Here is a 13,250-nt window from a genome sequence, read left to right on the forward strand (position 1 = left end):
AGCTAGAGATGTATTCCCCCCTTGCCCATGATTTAAATGAATCCCATAGCACAGGTGGGGAGGTAGTATCTCGGTTGTCTGTCCAGTAGTTATAAATAGAAGCCATCAACGGCTCTTGCAGTCTTTCATCGTTTACCCAAAATCTGGACAGTCTCCACAATCTAGACTCGGGGAACAGTCAGAGCAAGGGAGAGACATATCGGTGCATGATCCAAGATGCCCCTGGGAAGCATAGACATGTCCTGGACATACCTTAAAGCAGTTCTGGACGCAAAGACTAGGTCTATCCTAGATAGGGTCCTATGAGTAGCGAATGACAGGTGAACTCTCTCGTGCTCGGGTGCATATGCCTCCAGACATCCGTAAGGGCATAAGTATCCACCCACAGTCGGAGGTCAGGAGGGTCATGGGCCGAGGAGTGCAATCTATCAAGGGCCGCACATGGGACCATATTGAAATCCCCCATAAAATAAATCAGGTCACTGTCTAATTGAACCACTAGTTGCATAAGATGGTGTAATACCTGGACCGAGGTGGGAGGAGGAATATATACCCCCACCAATACCATTGTCTTGTCATAGATATGGGCGTGAATAACCACAAATCATAGTAGGTGAGGTTGAAAAAAGACACAAGTCCATCAAGTCCAATCCACGTATGTGATTGTATGTCAGTATTACATTGTATATCCCTGTATGTTGCGGTCGTTCAGGTGCTTATCTAATAGTTTCTTGAAACTATCGATGCTCCCCGCTGAGACCACCGCCTGTGGAAGGGAATTCCACATCCTTGCCGCTCTTACAATAAAGAACCCTCTACGTAGTTTAAGGTTAAACCTCTTTTCTTCTAATTTTAATGAGTGGCCATGAGTTTTGTTAAACTCTCTTCTGCAAAAAAGGTTTATCCCTATTGTGGGGTCACCAGTATGGTATTTGTATATTGAAATCATATCCCCTCTCAGGCGTCTCTTCTCCAGAGAGAGTAAGTTCAGTGCTTGCAACCTCTCCTCATAACTAATATCCTCCAGACCCTTTATTAGCTTTGTTGCCCTTCTTTGTACTCGCTCCATTTCCAGTACATCCTTCCTGAGGACAGGTGCCCAGAACTGGACAGTATACTCTAGGTGCGGCCGGATCAGAGTCTTGTAGAGCGGGAGAATTATCGCTTTATCTCTGGCGTTGATCCCCTTTTTTTTTTTTCAAATAACAGTTTTTTATTATTGTTATCATTCTCAGTTGCAATACAGGGTAAAGAAGCATGGAAAGTTGTAAATATTATCCATCATATCTTATCCACTATTAAACATATATTTGTAAAATAAGGGTGTTAAATTCGTGTTAAGTTTCAAAGATTCCTCAACGTTTAACTTATAGCAATTCCTTTTATAGATAGAGGATGTTAATTCAGTTACATTGTTGTAGCATAATGTCTATGAGAACTCAGATATTTTAAAATCTGTGATATAGAAGGATGAATAGGGAGAAAGAAAGAAAGAAAAAGAGGAAGAGAGAGGGAAATATACAGTAGGCCATCTGAGTAAGGTTGGTACCTGGTCATGGTGGGTCCTCCCGGAGATGCCACAGTTCCCAGACCCCGTTGTGAGCCTCCAGTCTGTCCTGCATCCTAGCCGTCATTTTCTCCATCAGTTCAATATCTTTAATTCTCGAGTAAAGATCTTCAGGAGAGGGTGGGGAACGGCGTTTCCAGTTTAGTGCTACTAGGCATCTGGCTGCTGTGAGTATGTGTCTTACTAATTTCTTATATGGCGTGCGGAGTTTGAGTGGTGATAGTCCCAGTAAGAAGAACTTTGGGGAAGCTCGGACCTGCATTTCCAGGAGATGGGACAGTAGAAGTTGGACCTTGTCCCAAAAGGGGGTAATCAGCGGGCACTCCCAATAGATATGTATGAGGGTGCCTTTTCCTCCCTGACAGCGCCAGCATCGATCTGAGCTAGTGGGGAAAATTGCATGGAGCACATCTGGGGTCATATACCAGAAGAATAAAATTTTGTATGCGTTTTCCTTATAGAGAGTGCATAATGAACTCTTTGCTGTTTGGTTCCAGATCGCCTGCCATTGCGCTATAGGGAGTTCCTCATCAAGGATTTTCTCCCATTTAAGCATGTAGGAGTGCTTTCCTTGCTCCTCTAGGGAGATGGTATTTAAAATCTTGTAAATTCCCGATATGATACCCTTCTGAGCATTCCCCTCCAATATTATAGTTTCAAAGGAGGTTGGGGGAGAGAACTGCAGGTTCGAGGTTATAGTTAGTGCATAGTGTCGGATTTGTAAGTATCCGTAGAATGCCTGTTTCGGCAAATCATGTTTTGCTTGTAATTCAGAGAAAGGTAATAATTTACGGGTTCTGGGTTCCACTATACTCCCAAAATGGAATAGGTTCCTAGAGGACCAAGGGTAGGACATCTGATGTGTTAGACTATCTGGCACTTTGGGATTGCAGATAAAAGAAGTCATTGGTGATTTCTCTGAAGATAGTTTATGAGGTCGGGCCAGTGTGCGCCAAGTCCGTCGTAGCAGAGACATGGGGCCCAGCATCCGATCGGGGGGGCACCTCCGCATTCGCACTCCATAGTAGGTTGTTCGGGTGTATTGGTGCTAGCCATAGCTTTTCGATTTCAGTCCATTTGTTATATGATTTATGAGTAAACCATGAGGCTATCGCTTTTAATTGCGCAGCCTGGTAATATTTAATAATATCAGGGAAAGCCAGACCTCCCTCGTTACGTGACGCCAGCATTACTGTCCTTGGTATCCTATGCCTTTTATGGTTACAAACAAATTGGAGTAAGTCCGCCTGGAGCTTTTTCAAGTGTTTGAGTGGTATAGGGATAGGGAGGGTCTGGAAGAGATATAGGAGCTTCGGGAGAATGGTCATCTTAATCGAGGCTTTGCGGCCCAAAAGGGAGATATGGTGTTTTTTCCACTGTGCCAGTAACGCTCTGATGGAGCGAAAGAGGGGTGGGAAGTTTTCTTGGTATAGGGTGTCGTATTTTGGAGTAATAAAGGTCCCTAGATATTTCAGAGCTGTAGTTTTCCAGCTATAATGGAAGTTGGCTTTTAATAGTGCGAGTTCAGCATCAGGGATATGTATAGGCAGGGCTTCTGATTTTGATGCATTGATTTTATAACCTGAGAGAGCTCTAAAGTTATCTAATTCCCTATGTAGGACCGGGAGGGTGGTATGGGGTTGGGTCAGTGTGAGGATGATGTCATCGGCAAATAGGGAGATCTTAAATTCCCTATCTCTAACCATTATCCCCCTTATGTCCTGGTTATTCCGGATCGTGGCGGCCAAGGGTTCCACACATAGTGCAAATAGCAGGGGTGACAATGGGCACCCTTGCCTGGTGCCATTTGCCACCGAAAAGGATGTGGAGAGTGCAAAGGGGGTTCTGACCTGTGAGGAGGGGTTGGAGTAAAGGTGCCTGATTGCTCGCATAAAAGGTCCACGAAAGCCCATGTGGGTCAGCGTGGCAAACAGGAAGGGCCACCCCAAACGGTCAAAAGCCTTTTCGGCGTCGAGGCTCAGTAGCATGGAGGTGAGTCCCCCCCTGCTCGCCACGTCCACCAGATCAATCACCCTTCTGGTGTTGTCACCTGCTTGCCGCAATGGGACAAACCCCACCTGATCCTTGTGGACCAGCGACGGAAGGATCGTGTTTAGGCGGTTGGATAAGAGCTTAGTGAAAATTTTTAGGTCGGAGTTCAGGAGGGCAATGGGTCTATAATTGGCGCATAGGGATGGATCTTTGTCTGGTTTGGGAATTAGGGTGATATAGGATCGCTGCATATCTAGGGGGATGGGGGTGTCACGGAGGAAGGTATTAAACAGCCTACACATATGGGGGAGCAACTGATGGAGGAATGCCTTATAATATTCATAGGGAAAACCATCCGGGCCAGGGGCTTTATGGGATGGTAGGTTTTTGATAGTCAGTTCTAATTCTTCCTCCGAGATCTGTGCATTAAGGAGTTGCAGGTCGGATGGTTGGAGTTTTGGAATACCGCTTTGTTCTAAATATTGTCGCATCTTTTGAGATAGATCTGGGGAGGGAGGGTTACTGGGTATGTCAGGGCTGTTGTACAGGTTTTTGTAGAAATCTGCAAAGGTGTGGGCAATATCCACTGGGTGAGATAGTAGCTGACCTGATTTGTTTTTAATCTGGTTCGGGGATGGCATGTGGGTGCGTTCACGGAGCTTGTTGGCCAGAAGAGAATGAGCCTTATTGCCTTTGTCATAAAACATTTGTTTCAGTCTGGTCAAGGCCCTCTCTACCTGACCTAGGGCCAGGTCCCGAAGAGTCATACGAAGGTTAGTTATTTTTTTAAGCAAAGGTACTGTGGGGTTAGTTTGGAGCTTGTGTTCCAGTGCTTTGAGTTCTCTTTCCGCTTTCACTTTTGCGGCTTGGGCATCTTTTTTTAGTGCTGCGGAGAGTGCTATACATTTACCTCGGAGGACCGCCTTATGGGCTTCCCAAAGCGTGGTGGATGAGACTTCCTGATTATTATTCTCTTTAAAATAGAGCTGAAGTGTGGAAGCTAATTCTGCCTGAGAGGGCTGGTGTTGGAGGAGGAAAGTGTTAAGCTTCCAATTATAAGGTCTACGGAAGGCGGTATCTAGGTCTACGGTGAGTAAGATAGGGGCATGATCAGACCATGAAATCGGGAGTATTTGAGCCTTGCAGGTGAGTTGTAAGGTGTGGTTATTGACAAAAAAGTAGTCTATCCTGGAGTGGGTGTGGTGTGGGGCCGAGTAGAACGTATACTGCCGATCGCCTGGGCGGAGAGCCCTCCACGCATCAAAGAGCGCATATCGTCTGGAGATTTGTCTGAATAGTCTCGAGTCTCTAAGGACTCTGGGTGATGCTGCTTGGGGGCCCACCGCCTGGCGATCAGCATAGGATGAATGGGTAAGGTTGAAGTCGCCCCCTATTACCAGAACCTTTGGTGTGACTTTAAAGAGGCGGGCGTATACCTTGGATAGGAAGCTGTGTGGTTTGGCGTTCGGTGCATACAGAGTACATAGGGTAATTTCCTGTGATTGCCATAGTCCCTGTAGGATTATGAAGTGGCCATGAGGATCACAGTGCTGGGTCACGCAAGCGAAGGGAGCTCCCCTCTTAACAAGTATGGCCACTCCTGCCCTTTTATGGGTACCTGAGGCCATATAGATCTGGGAGTAGTATCTGGAGGCGAATGCAAAGGAGCCCCCCCCATCATAATGAGTCTCCTGGATCATAATGATATCTGCCCCTGACTGTCTGAATTCCCTCAGCGCCAGATGCCGTTTTTTATTGGAGTTTAATCCGTGTACGGTAAAAGTGAGAACAGCAGGGTGGGACTTTGCATGAGGGTGTAGGGGCCGTTCAAAACCCCTCCTCCATCCCAATTAAGTAGTGGAGTATGGAGAGAACAGGTGCGGGACTTTATACAAGGCACATGGGAGCAGAGGTATGAGTTGGGTAAAAATTGAAATTTATTAATGAGAAAAAAAGGTTTTACAAAAATTCATATAGTACATAATTGAGCATAAATAGTACATAAATGATTTTACAAAAATTCATACAATACATAATTAGGCACATGGCTCTGCATATGTTGGCACTCAGCTCTAAGGTAGTAGATATTAGATATTAAAAGTGTAATCGAAAACTAATGCATCAAAAATGACAGATATAAATAAATGGATACAAGTAAATAGGAACGTTATATGCATATGGGTTCATATCGTGTACACCTAGCGGTAGATTGGAGCTCTACGTCGTTACGTCGTTTCGGGGCCTTAAAGCCACTCATCAGGAGCGATACCGAGGTGGTACCTATGAGTTGGGGAAATAGCGGTAATGAATGGTAGGAAAATGCAAGGGAAAAAAAAAATATATAAGTTAATCCGTGTACATTTAATGAGAGAATCTTAGCCATGGCAGTGTGTGTGGTAGATGATGAGATGCTCACCTGGTGTTAATGCACCTGCATTCAAGACTGGGGCTCGGGGCAGACCCTCTCCGGGAGGAGACCACGAAGTTGCTCGAAGATGGTTGGGTAGGTTTGGTGATGGCTGGATAGGAAGGGGAAGAGAAGGGTCAGAGAGAAAGAAGAACACTGTTAGAGTGCAAAAAACATGGAAAACGTACATTCCTAATAAACCTGTATAGGCCAACAGGCCTAGGTCCGGACGGAGTCCCCTGGGCCCCCCCACCCCAAGAAATAGGAGTGGAGAGGGGCACCGGGGAGCCCGTAACCAGCCAAAAACAACAATTCTACAGCACGTAGTCTGTGACCCTAAGCTGATATCTATCAAACTATCTAGGGGGGGTGATAGGGAACGGAAGCTATACCCATCTCTCCAGAGCTCATCTGTATTAAGCCCTAGGTGATAAAGTAAAATTCAGCATGGGGGGGCAATCTCGGGGGGTCCTAAACTGGAGTTGCATTAGACAAACTAAAATAAACTGCAGTCTAACTTGGCTTATATATTGAGCCTAAGTGCTCAGGTCCCTTAGTTATCTAGAGTCACAGTGTTTGCATCTCAGCGATTCTTTTGTTTGGTGGGCTTGCGTTGCGGGTCAGAGTCCCGGGGTCGATTGGAGGGAGACACTCTTTGCCAGATTGTTGGCGGTGGTGGTGGGGTTGCGACAATGTCCCAGTCCGGTAACTTTGGTGCTGGAATTTCAAGAATGTTACAGAAAGTGCGCAGGTCCTCTGGATATCTCAGTACAGCGGATTTGCCCTGATGCTTTGCAGTGAGGCTAAAGGGAAAACCCCAACGATAGGTGATGTTCTCCTTCTGCAGTAACTGTAGTAGAGGCTGGAGGAGTCTGCGTTTTTGCAGGGTGATCCAGGAGAGGTCTGGATATAGTTGTATCTGGGCATCATCAAAAGTCACTTTACGCGCCAAACGTGCCTGCTACATGATTTCTTCCTTGATGGGGTAGGAGCTGACTCTACATATAATATCTCTCGGTTTGGCGGTGGCGCCTTTAGGGCGAAGCGCTCTGTGGGCTCTGTCCATGTCTATGTGCTTATTGGGCGGCTCCCCAATTAAATTATTGAAAACAGATTGTAAGATTGTTTGTAGGTCCTCGGGACCCTCCGCCTCCGGGATGCCCCTCACTCGAATGTTGTTGCGGCGCCCCCGGTTGTCCAAGTCCTCCACGTGTCTTTGCATATCTCTCAGCATTTCTCTGTGGTCTGCTCCCTGCAGTTGTGTTCTATGGACTGCCAGTTTGGTTTCTTGTATCTCTTCCTCAGCCATTTCCATCCTGTCCGCCAGGTGTTTGAGTCCTGTCTGGAGTACTTGGATTTCTGTCCGGCAAGTAGATTTCACATCCTCAATAAGCTGTCTGAAATCTTCCTTTGTAGGTATAGCTTGTAGGTATGCTTGCCACTGAGGATGTAAGGGTGGGTCCATTGTGGAGCCATAGTGCTGGTTAGGTGATGACCTGCCCGATGGTGTGGCATTGGAGTGTGTGGTTCCCCTCTCCTGGTGTAGTTGTGTACCAGTTGCTGGGGAGTCCCATGGGTCTGTCCAGGTTTCAGCTTGTCGCTGCTGAGGGGGACTTGTAGAGCTAGCCTTTGCTGGGAGTGGGATCAGAGCTCCTGCCTTCTGCGCGTATGAAGGTGTAGGGAGCAGGTGGTATCTGGAGGTGCTGGAGTCTCTAGAGCGAGAGAGCCTCTGTGCCTTAGGCGGAGGGGATGTGACTGTGACGGCCCAGGCTCCATCTTGTGATCCCCCAGGGAGCTGATGCCCTCTGGCTGGAGGGCCTGCGGGGCTAGGTAAAGGTGGATAGTCCTGGGAGAGATCTGAGGAGAGCGGGGACATCGAGGATGTGTGGTCCTGGCTCTGAATCTGAGGGTCAGAAGCCGTTCTCAGTAGTCTCGGGAATGCTGCTGAGCAATGAGTATATGGCGGGGCGGAAGTAGGCAGCATGGGCAATGGCGGCCCGCATGGCTGTTCCCTCTGAACGGCGGGTTGCGGGGGAGAACTCACCGCTCCGGTATAGTGGTTGCGCTCCTGGAGGTTCACTTCTGCCAGTGGTTGATCCTCTGAGTGCTGGGGAAGATCTGGAGCAGGTTGTGAGGTCTGAGTGGAGCTCCGGTGCTGAGGCACGGAGGTGACCGGCGCCATGTTGGTCTCCTCGCTCTGGGATGCGTCCGGCTGTGTAAAGAAGGAGCGGAGGTCTGTGGATGCACCTGGAGGGGGTTGTGATGATCCCCTGTGCTTAGAGGAGCGGGTGGTCCGTGACTTGCCCATAAAGCTGTGGATGGTTGCCCCCAAGATTGTCTTTCTCGCTGCGGGCTTAGAGAGCAGGGAGATCAGGCTTCCATCTTGCTCGGCTTCCGGTCACGCCGATCCCCTTTTTAATGTATGCCAATATTCTGTTTGCTTGGTTAGCAGCAGCTTGGCATTACATGCCATTGCTGAGCCTATCATCTACTAGGACCCCCAGGTCCTTTTCCATTCTAGATTCCCCCCAGAGGTTCTCCCCCCAGTGTATAGATCGATGTAGATAGATATATCTACCATCTGGATCTGTTTTCACCTCAATGATTCGAAACTGCAGGGATTTCCTCACTAGGATGAGGTCCCCACGGGCATATGCAGAGAATGTAGTGTGGTAGTGGAGGCCCACCCACGCTTTTTTTAGGCAGATAGTTTTAGGGGTTTGTAGATGCGTCTCCTGTAAAATGCAGATATGTGGATTGTGTTTTTGAAGGAAGCGGAACACCAGGGATCGCTTAACAGCTGAGTTCAGGCCCCTGATGTTCCAGGAGATCACCCTAAACTGAGACATCTGAAAAATGAGGCGGCATCATAGAATGAGAGGCCCTCCCATAGGGGTAGCAACCCATCCCTCAAGGAGGTAAAATTAGGTATATAGTACTCAAGCACACTGCAGATCAACACATTAGTATAACATTTAACCAATCCAATGTCTGAGGACAGAGCATAGAGACAGAACAAAGCACCTTGAAAAATTAAGGACGTAAACTTACCTGTAACCCCAAACCTTACCTCTACCCACCCCCCTCCCCGCATCTCCCACCCCAACCAAGGAATGCTTATACCCACAACCATAGAACACCCAATGATGAGAGGCGTGGACCAATGGGTGCAGTTTGTAGTGGATTAGTCCACCAGCTGCAAAAAAAAGGGAAGAGCGGAGTCTCCTTGTATCAGGATTGTGAGAAAAAAGAAAATTCAGGCTGTCCCTGCAGTAAGAAAAACAGACAGTTTTGCAGGACAGGATCAGTAAGACACATTAAGTGCAATAGACCCGTGCCAGTTCCCCCTAACACAGGAAACCTTTCTGAGCAACCCCAATAATTGTCCTCAACACAACCTGTAGTGGAGAGAAAAATTAAGTATTCATTATCCCTGGGGATTGATAACATCAGCAGTTACTCATATGACCACTAGAGTCCGCCAGTGGCCATAGTATTGTGAGAACAGGGAATGGCAGCCTGCAAAATGCAGGAGAAAACCCCCATCCCTCCCCCTCCTTCCCTCAGAACACAAGTGCTGCAATAATGCCCATCAGGTGTACGATGTGAATTCGTTCAGAAGCAGAGCACTGGGGTCTGCAGTATTGAAGCAAATAAGGCAGAGAAGGTGCCAAATAAAATGAAGAAAAAAGTTTAACATCTATAACACACCTGGGCTAGCCAGGGGCACATATCTTCGGTATGTTACTGAACATAACAACAGGTGCATAGTTGCAACTTGCTGAAACTCCAATGCAAATAGAGCAACAACTAACATGCTGTAAGCAGCAGCAACCAGCGAAGAATAAAGCAGTGGGGAATCTTATCTCTCAGCGATGTGGAGGCAGCGAATCCAACCAGGTGAATGCATCTCTAGGTGAGATGAAAAATCTGGTGGTCTCCCCATCTTGGACCCTTAGCTGGGCTGGAAACAGGACACTGTACCGGATTCCACGTGTACGCATAGCCGCCTTGATATGATCAAACGATCGCGTTAGCTTTTGGGTCTCCACCGAATAATCAGGAAAAATTAGAAGCTTGGTGTTTTGGTAGTTAACGTCTTTCTGCAGCTGAGCATCATGGAGCACCTCGCCCCTGTCCCTGAAATTAAGGAATTTGAGGATGAAAGTGCGGGGCGACGTTCCTATGGGCCCATGTTTGTGAGGGATGCGATGTGCCCTTTCCACAGCTTAGAAGGGTGAAAAAGAATATGCAGCAACTGTTCCACAAATTCAGTGGGGTGGGGACCCTCCACTTCCCTCTGCAAGGCCCACAATACGGAGATTGTTTCTCCTGTTGCGATTATTTTTGTTTGCAGGGACCGGAGGCTGCTGGTATGTTCAGTCATTGTGTCCTCTGTCTGGCTAAGACGCTGTTCTGCTGAGGACATCCGGGTCCTCACCTTGTCCATGTCCTGTCTGAACAGCCCCACATCTAGTTGTACGACATCCACCTTTGAAGTCAGGGTGGTTATAGAGGTCTGGCAGTTGGCAATTGCAGCCAGAACCTCAGCTAGTCCCAGCTGGGGTGAGGAGGGCTGATCGCTCTGCTCTGTCTGGGATGCCATATTGGCTGTGGAGCACGTTTGTGTGTCCACACGGCCAGCAGAGGCCAGAGCAGTTTCCTCCGGTATAGGGGAGAACTAAATCTTCTTACCCCGTCCTTTTGCCGCCCCTCATGATCTGCGGCGCATGGAAGTGTCAGCCGTGGTCGGATGGCTGGGATATCAAGCGGATTGCAGGGATTCAGCCTGATACAGCAATGGAGCTCCAGCTCAGACATCCACTCAAGTCTCCATCTTGGCCACGCCCCTTGAAAAATATACTTATGTACAATATCTGACACACTAAATTGTATTATCCTTCCGGTTCTGGCGCCACATGAGGGAGAGGTAAATATCCTCAGCTCCCGCTGCGCTCCTCATAAAACTGGCCACACACACCGTCAAAAGCTTTGGGGAGACCCCCCTCCACCCCTGCTACCTGGTGGGCATAGATGGATCGCGTTGTCGAGCGATCATACGTGCGAGCGGCATCCTCCGCTATACCCCCGCGGGAGAGATGCCTCTTGCCTAAGCCAAGATGGTGGCCACGCCATCGCCAGCAGACACACTGCAGGCACATATGCAGTCACATCCACAGCTTTCTCCAGCCTCAACAACAGTTGCAGACCCTGCCTCCCCTGCTGGAATTGCACAGGCAGTGGTGACTCTGCTGGGCCCCACACTCACTGCCACCGTGGATGCAGCAGTCCACAGAGGGATGGAACAGCTGCACATAAAGGTGCAGGCACAAGCTCAGAGAATCACGCATACAGAGGAAAGGATCTCATCCCTGGAGGATGAACTCACGGCCGCATCGGCTATGCTAACACGCATGACTGCTACTAACAGAGATATCTGGGACAAACTCGACAATTTCGAAAATCGTTTGAGAAGAAACAATCTATGTATCATTGGACTCCCTGAATCAGTTTCCACTACTCAGCTCACAAATATCTGTGCAAAGATCATTCCTGAGCAACTGGGTCTCCGCATACCCTACGCCATTGAACGGGCGCATCGCATTGGGCAATACTCAGAAAGTCGCGTCAAACCTCGCCACGTCATAGTCAAGTATCTTAACTATGCTGACAAGACTGCCATTATGCAGAAGTTCCGCCGCACGCGTTCGCTGTCCATAGATGGTGCAAAACTACTGCTTTTTGCGGACTACTCAATGGACGTGATGAAACAGCGTAAAGCCTTCTCTCCGATCTGTACTACTCTGCACAACAACATCCATCACTCTGGATTTCATGTCGCCCACCACCCTTCCCCCACCTTCCTTCTCCCACCTTCCTTCTCCCACCCTCCCCGTAGCCCACACACAGGCGTCAGAATAGGAGCTAATAACTGGCGGGAGCCAAGCTAGGTAGTAGAACCTCATGTGGAAAAAAGTGAAGTCGTTAATATGTGTTAGGTGTTTTTACCACCTAAATTTTGTTATGCTATTTCTTCTATATACCAGTTATGACTGTTTGCTGACCATATTTACCTGTTTTGTACTTATACCCTCAGGAGACCTACGATACTTTGGTGACACTCAGATTGTAGATGTTCTGCCTACAGGGGGGCTCCTTTGCAAGCCTCCACTCCAATACATTACTTTATCTCTACATGGCCTCTTCAACCGATGGGAATCACCTAAGGTTTGTCTCTTGGAACGTTAAGGGGCTTCGCTCTCCATGTAAGCGTATGTCAATCCTTAGATACTTGAAGCGTTTCCTGGACGGATGTGGCCCTCTTACAGGAGACACACCTGTCCGCAGATGATCTAGCACGTCTTCGTAAACTATGGGTAGGCTCGGTGTACGGCTCAGCAGCAATTGGCCGTAAATCTGGAGTGGCTATTCTGATACACAAAAACCTAAGACACACTATCAGGGATATTAGGACTGACACGACAGGCCACAAATTGACCCTACACATGACTCTAGGGACCAAAGAAGTTGCTATTACCAACATATATGCTCCTAACTCTCCAGACACCTCCTTCTTCCAAGACATGGTGCAGTGGATACTTAATGCCCCGGAAACCCTTCACTTAGTGGGAGGGGACTTTAATTCTGTCATGTCCACACTAGCAGACCGTACAAGCGACCCGACTCGCAGAACACATAAATCTACCCCCCAACACCTGACTCAACCCTTCTAGCACAATCCATCGCCTCCATGCTCCATGTAGACTCATGGCGTCTAATGCACCCGACAGATCAGGAGTATACTTTTTTCTCGCCCCCACATAACTCCTTCTCCCGCATCGATTACTTCTTTGCATCCCCTGCACTTACGACTGCCCTATGCGATTCGGAATTCACAGACGCCAGAATTTCTGATCATAGTCTCATCGTAATACACATGACACATGCTAAACCCTCACCCCTCTCACCCGCATGGCGCTTTCCTTCGTATCTGGCGGACAATGAAGACTTCCGCCACATGCTATATGAAGCATGGAATGAATACACCTCCACTAATGGAGTTCTCATCACTCCTCTTTTGGGAAGCTGGTAAAGCTTTCCTGAGGGGGAAAATCATCTCCTATACCTCTCAATTTAAAAAACATGCCAGGCAACAATACAGACAAGCCAGTGAAGCTCTACATTTAGCACATGAACACCTAACTCTAAACCGCACCCCCGATAATATATGAACATGGCGTCAGGCTAAACGCACATTTGACCTTTGGGCAGAACAACAGGAAG

General features: G+C 48.1%; 1 long non-coding RNA gene across 1 annotated transcript; it reads right to left on the minus strand.

Moving 5' to 3' along the window:
• Positions 1-5,478: 5,478 nt before the first annotated feature.
• Positions 5,479-6,367, minus strand: LOC141141557 (uncharacterized). The gene is made up of 2 exons (XR_012244129.1): positions 5,976-6,367; positions 5,479-5,839 (listed from the first exon to the last, which is right to left on the minus strand). It is a non-coding gene; the product is annotated as an uncharacterized lncRNA (long non-coding RNA).
• Positions 6,368-13,250: the final 6,883 nt, after the last annotated feature.

This window comes from Aquarana catesbeiana, linkage group LG04 (genome assembly GCF_042186555.1).
Source record: "Aquarana catesbeiana isolate 2022-GZ linkage group LG04, ASM4218655v1, whole genome shotgun sequence".
Taxonomy (NCBI): Eukaryota; Metazoa; Chordata; class Amphibia; order Anura; family Ranidae; genus Aquarana; species Aquarana catesbeiana.